Genomic DNA, 7,328 nt, shown 5'->3' on the forward strand with positions numbered 1-7,328 from the left:
AAATTATATTTATATAGAAGATTTTAAATTTTTTATAATCGAAATTAATAATCTGTCTTTCCCGAATTTGAAATTCACAATAAAATATTTTAAATGACATTCAGAAATAGTACTTAATCATAATTTTACACATCGTTGATTAATAAAATTTATGGTGTAATTTATTACATCATAAAGAAAAAATAATTCGGAATTAATTTCAATTGATGGACGATTCATGCAGTTCTCTATCTTAGATTATTGCGCATCTTTAATCAAGGAAAACATGCCATGGTTAAGCTGTAATGCGACTTGTTATTTTAGACCATCCATGTTAGTTGACCATATTTCACATATTAATATAAAAGGAAGATAAACACCAGTTTCTATCTTCACTGAAGAGCAATATTATTGGTTTACAAATGGTGATGTTGTCGTGCAAATGAGGTATTGGATTCTCAACTCCGGAAATAACTTTAAAATTGATCTGCAGTTTAGTCTAAGTTGAGCAGAGTACCACCAAATGGTTCATCGTCTCTATTGTGAGAATCTGCTCACTCATGGAAAGGGCCTGTCTCACCATGAGATCTCCGGGCACTGATTGATCTCTCTAGTTCTGTTTAATTGCTATGGTCTGCACTGCTAGTTACTTATTTTCTTGGATCCAACACTGTTGTTTTGGCATAGTTTTTGGTTATTATGTGGACTTGATAGTTGTATGGATGTTTTGGGTTGGTTCTACAAGCAATGTCAGTTATTTTTATAATAGTCAATGCATATATTAATATTATATTATATATCTGATTTGTTTAGGGAGATCTATATGGTCAATTTTGGTTTTAAGATTTTTTTTTGCTAATAATAAATTTAAACAAAAAAATCATTTAAATGTATTGTCATTTTTTTAAGCTCATGAATGAAATTTTGAATTTAAAAGAAAAAAAAAAGACATTGAATTATACTATATGCTAATAATTTATTTAGCACTGCTTTAGCTTTCTGATAATTTATATACCGCTTGTGCTTTCACCATCCATCTAGACCTTCGGCTTCTTCCTCTGCGCTATTTTGTATATATTATATATTATCTCTTGTGCTTTTATTTTTTATTTTTTATTTTTTTTTCGAAAGGTGGAAAAACCTATCAAACTCAGTTTGTCAAACCAACAGTGAGGACAACCATCTCTGGCTGCTATCCGCGAATGTTAGTTTAACACATCACTGTTATCAAGGAAAACCACGCCCCCTGAAATAACCTGCTGGTGCAGGCTTTCACTCCTGCCAGATGCCTCTGGGTCTTGGGCCGTTAACCTGTTTCCTTACGTCCGAGGAAGACGAGCTCTTAGCCAAGCAGAAGCAGTTTTAGGGCATACTCAAGGCCCAATCTTGTGCTTTTATTATCAACAGTTACACGTAGTGTTATCAATATATTGGAAATTTTATTGCTGCGATTTAATAGTTCCATTTGTAGGTCAACGATATCGTACAAAAATTAATATATCACTTGTGCTATATAGTTTGCTTCTTTGACCATAATTATGTGAATGTAATTACTTTTTTTTTAATAAAGTTCTTATTTTATTTAATAGAATACTTTAACATTTACAGTAACTATACATTTTAGCTTGCCTCTTTAAAAAAACAACCTCCAATTGAATAAAACTCTAATATAATATTAATTTCTTAACACCGAATCACATAGCTTCTATTTATGACTAACCCAAATCCTAACCTCCTAGTCATCATTCATCAATAAGTCTACGAAAAATTGCTAGCAGACCTTCTTTATTGAGGCCACCTTAGATTTATTGATGCATACTCTAATTAGCATAACGGGCTTTATTTAATATAGATGGCCGTAAGACATTAAGCAATAATCTATCCTATTAACTAAGAGGGTTAGTGTTTGTAATTAGTTTACGTATTGGTAGCGAAAAGAGGTTGATTTGACATCTGTAACCTTACATGGTACGAGATTGAACTCTTGGTTTTTTTTTTTTTTAAACCTTAACATTTGCAATAGTTTTTGTAATTAGTTTACGTTTTGGTAGCGAAAAGAGGTTTATTTGACATCTGTAACCTTACATGCTACGAGACTGAACTTTTGGATTTTTTTAATTTTTAATTTTAATTTTAAGATGATTATAAGGTTTATTAAAATAAAAGATAATGAAATTTATAAAATGAAGATGCAACAAAAATAGATTAATGTTTTACTACATAGATAATATATTAATATATCTATTTATAAAATGAAATTAAGAAATGGGCAAAAATCAAGGTATTGTATTAAAGAATTGTTTTTTTTATTATATTCATTCACATAAGACTTAGTGTGTGATTTATTTTTGTTTGGAGGGGATTATGAGTGGTTGGTATACATGTCAGGATAAGGTTTATTAAAAATAAGAATTTTGAAAAATCAAAGTTTTTGTTTTTTTACTCTACACAATGACTTTATCATAACAAAATTCTAGATACTTATTCACATCAAAATCTTAGTTTGATTAGAGACATTCAAGCTTACGATTTTTCAATCGTTATGGTTTCAATCCTAGTAGCATAATCTGTTTAAGTGATAGATTTACTTCAAATTTCATTTGATTATGTTTAAGCAACAATGCAAATTTTGGATGTGGATTTATTTGAATAACTAAAAATATTGATAGTGGAAAAAGGAGCACTAAGAGCATAAACATAACCCATTGCATATCTCATTTGGCTAATTCCATTTTCCCATACCACTTCATGATAAATACCCAACAAATCCTTCATAGCAAACCCTATGAGTTTGCTTGCTAGTGCCTATATAGTGCTTTTTGGTCTTGATTATTTCCCATTAAGGGATTTTTTTATATTCTCAAGGTTATGTTTTAATGGCACACATTTGAAAATTTATTGGTCTCCTTGGATTTGTCTACAATGTTTGTTTTTGTTGATTCTTATTATGATTTGGTCCTTGTTTCGAACACCACCATATATGTTCTCATTTTTCATATTGATGTTGAGTATAAGGTTGATTTTGATGGTGTGATTCCATGAATTTGTCCTTGAAAACCATTTAAGCATGTTATGACAATTCGTGGTAGTGATTTTAAGAAAAATACTAGTGCGCTTGAGTAGATGCACCTTATTCATGATATCTAATTCAAAAATAAAAATCTCTCCTTTAAAGGTGGATTATTTACAAAAGAATGAAACAAAATTTTAGTGGGTTTGACTATTTCTCAGTGGGGATGCTTGCAAATAACTATTTATAGGTTCAAATAAATACTTTTTTTTTATATAAAATATGGTTATGTTTCTATCATGATCTATTGTATTCATTAATTTCCTTAATTTTATAGATTCTTTTATCATATGGGGTTGCATGCAATTCAAGACCTAGTTTCTTTGGTTATTGATCACACCAACTATGTTATTTCTTGATATTGATCATACTCTGATTGCAAGTGATGATATAATCAATTCCAATGTGATTTTCAGATGAAAAAGGATTGAGCTAAGTATTGAAGTTCATAGCATTTTTGGGGCTTAAATCATGTTAGAATGACAAAAAATATTTCTAGTGCCATAATGGTTTGCAATAAGTTTAATTGTTTCATAATATTGTAATGGACTCTATAAAGGTTTTTGAAATTATTTCTATATTGAGATATGAATTCTCATGCACCATTATCTAAATAGAACCATTAGCGTGTTAGTAAATAAATTTATATTAGTCATTCTATTCCTAGTGACATGTGCTCAAATAATTCATTGAACTTGTTACTTTACATATTTTTTTCAAAATTTATTGCCTATATGAAAATAATCTTCTTGTAGCTATGTTTTGGCATGAGGTATCATGCACTCTCTTTTTCTTATGAATGTGAACAAAAATTGTGTTCATAAACACTTTGTAGTAGTGATTTAGAGGTCTTAGCATTAGAGTTCTTTGACAATGTATTTGACGCAAGGATAAGTTTTAGCGTTATGAATTTCAAAAAGTAATAAAGGAGAAATTAGATGATATTTTTTTTCTAATACACCAATTTCTCTACCAGAAGTAAAACTTCTAGAGTAGATATATGAAGTCATGACGTCTACAAGATAGTTCACATGGTGAACTTGCAAGAGTTCATAATTCCTTACTGACAATATTAAGATATTTGAATTACTTAGTGATAATATGGCCAATTATCCTAGGAAAAGTAGGTTCATATCGGTTGATGATGTTTGCATGTTAGAAAACTAGTTTCATGTATTTTGTTGTATATAATTCTACTGTAGTTATTGCTTCCATGACTTAAAAACCCTAATAACTTTTATAATAGAAAAAAACCTCCTAAAATATGAAATGAAATATCTACTTATTGTCTTTGCAAAAGAAATCAATAAAATAAGGTCAACCTTTTCGTGACCAATATCCTTCACCTAAGTCTTCATATTTTTCACCAATAGCCATATTTTCTAAGTTTGACTTAAGTGTACCTCCTACAAAGAAACAACAATAAATTTTGTTATAGTATGAAAATTTTCTACACATTGTCTAAAATACGTGGAATATTGAGCGTAAATATTCACAAATCCACTTGGACAAATAATCATTATATTTATTATAACCAACATTACGACATACATTTTAAAATAATTACATGTAAAGGTGATTCATGCTTCAAAATAATTGTTTATAATAAAGAAATAAAAAAACATAGATCATTTTTGTTGTTATATTGGCTTCAAGTTTTCAAAATGTTTTCCATTTTTTTTTAAAGAGGTTGTTGTTGAAACATGAAAGGAAGTTATAATCTTTTAAATAACGACATTACACATAAAGGTTGGTTGTACCTCTTAAATTCTTTACAATCATCCATAAGAGTTTTCATACATTTTATTACTTTTCCTTCTTTCCTTTGGTATGGTTACAATTTTAAATATAATTAATGCATTCCAAAGAATATGACATACACATACATTCCATGCATTCAATAATATTATTTCTTTTGCTAAACATTAATTAAGGAATTTTTTTACCGAACGTCCCTTATATATTTATGTAGTATATATGCATCAAATTCATATATACGGAGATGTAATACAATTTATGGATGTTATTTGATATCATGTATCCTTCATAAATCTCATGTTATTCTTTTTTTTCTTAATATCATCATTTGACAATTCCCTATCACACATAAATTAACATTCATGTTAATTATCATGTACTTCACTCCATTTCCTTTGAGCAGTTACTACCAAACTAGGCTTACATTTATTTGTATAGCAACCTATTATTTCTTAAAAAAAAATAACTTCATAAGTCCTATTAGTATGCAAATACATAAACTAAATTTTAGTCCAACCTATCATAAGTAGCCAATTCAAATATATTCCAACAATATCATATTGACATCATTAATTCCTTAAACTCCATTTTATCAGTAGATATTTCATGTAGTCTAATGAGCTCTCATATTAAAATAACAATTTTGCAACTCCTAACACTACCATCTATAATTTATGAATCTAATATTCATATAAATTTAAAAGGTTACAATGTTGTATGCATAGCAAGAGAGGTTCTACATAAGCTTCTATGAGGCAATGAATCAAACCAAGGTGTACAAAGACCATTTTGCAAGCTTAAAGAAGGTACTTTATTGAATATAACTTTGGACGAAAGGAAAATATTGCTTATACTGTTGCATAAGAGAAAAAATTGTTCTATTTGCAAGGAAATAAATACTTGGAATGAAACCGTAATCTATTGAAAAAAGTAAATGGCAGGAAAGGAAATTTATTCTAGATGCATGAAGTAAATACCATCAAATTAATCCTAAATTATTGCATTCAAAGCAAATCCTATTCTATATCTTGTAAACTCAAAATTTTCCTGAAATTACAAAAACTTTCCTATAAATTTTGAAATTTTTGTACATTATGAAATTCATGTAAATCTTATACTTTTTCTTGTAAATTATGAGTCATATTTGATTAAAACCCCGATTTTTTCTTTTCATTCTATTTTAGGACAACATTTTTCAAGAAACATCACTAAGGATGGCTTAAAATGAACTTATTGTTTAGTTTTTCTTGTACAATCAATATCAAATCATTGTAATAAAGTTATTCAAATATCTTCTTTAAAGACTTTAAATATCAATTCTAAATTGGAAAATCTCTAGCAAGATCAATTCATTATGTTATTGTAAAAAATCTGAATATTTTTCTTGGGGATACACTTATATCTCAGGAATACATCCTGATACATACACACATCATGTTTACATTCAAGAAAATGTTAAACCTGTTAGACAACCACAAAGAAGAATGAACCGCATTGACGGAAATTGTCAAAAAGGAACTTCAAAAACTATTAGATGTAGATTTTATCTACCCAATATGTAACAACGAATGGTTATTTTTTCTAAAAGGAAAATTAAATGGAGGGTATGCATAGACTACATGGAACTAAATAAGACCACTCTAAAAGATAATTTTCCTCTACCTTTCATACATAAAGTCTTGGATAAACTAGCTAGAAAGAAATAATTTTCTTTCCTTGATGATCTCAATGGCTATAATCAAATATGAATAGCCTTGGGAGACCAAGACAAGATAAATTTTACATGCCCATGGGGAACCTATTCTTATAAAGTACTACCTTTTCGAATTTGTAATGCACTTGCTACATTTCAAAGGGAAGTATTGGTTATTTTTGTTGATTTAATTCGCGACTGTGTTGAGGTACATATGGATGATTTCACTATTTACGGAAACACTTTTGAGGAATCCCTTGATAACCTAGAACAAATCTTCAAAATATTCCAAGAGTCAAATATTTCTTTAAGCAATGAAAAATGTTTTTTAATGTTTAATGAAGGACTTGTCCTTGGACATCATGTATATTTCTTGGGTATTAAGGTAGATCCACATAAGGTTGAAGTAATTGTTAACTTGCCAATTCCATATTCTCAGAGAGATGTAAAACTTTTTTTGGGACATGTGGGGTATTATAGGCGTTTTATTAAAAAAATTCAAAATTGCCTCACTAGGATGACGACTACAAAATTTCTTTTGAAGCACTTAAAGAAAAAAATTATACAACTCTTGTGTTAAGTGGAGTTGATTGGACATCTCCTTTCCATATATCTACAGATGATTCTGATTCATCCATAGGATCAGTTTTAGGGAAAAAAGAATGACAAATAACATATGCCATTTATTATATTAGTAAAAACTTGACTCTGGTTGAAACTAAATACATTGTTATGGAAAATGAATTTTTCGCAGTTGTTTATGAAGTTAACAAGTTTTTCATTACATCATGGGTTATGAAGTCTTTGTGCATACTAACCATTTTTTTA

This window comes from Pinus tabuliformis, chromosome 2_2, assembly GCF_031772625.1.
Source record: "Pinus tabuliformis cultivar Carrire ecotype Pingquan chromosome 2_2, CPIR1, whole genome shotgun sequence".
Lineage (NCBI taxonomy): Eukaryota > Viridiplantae > Streptophyta > Pinopsida > Pinales > Pinaceae > Pinus > Pinus tabuliformis.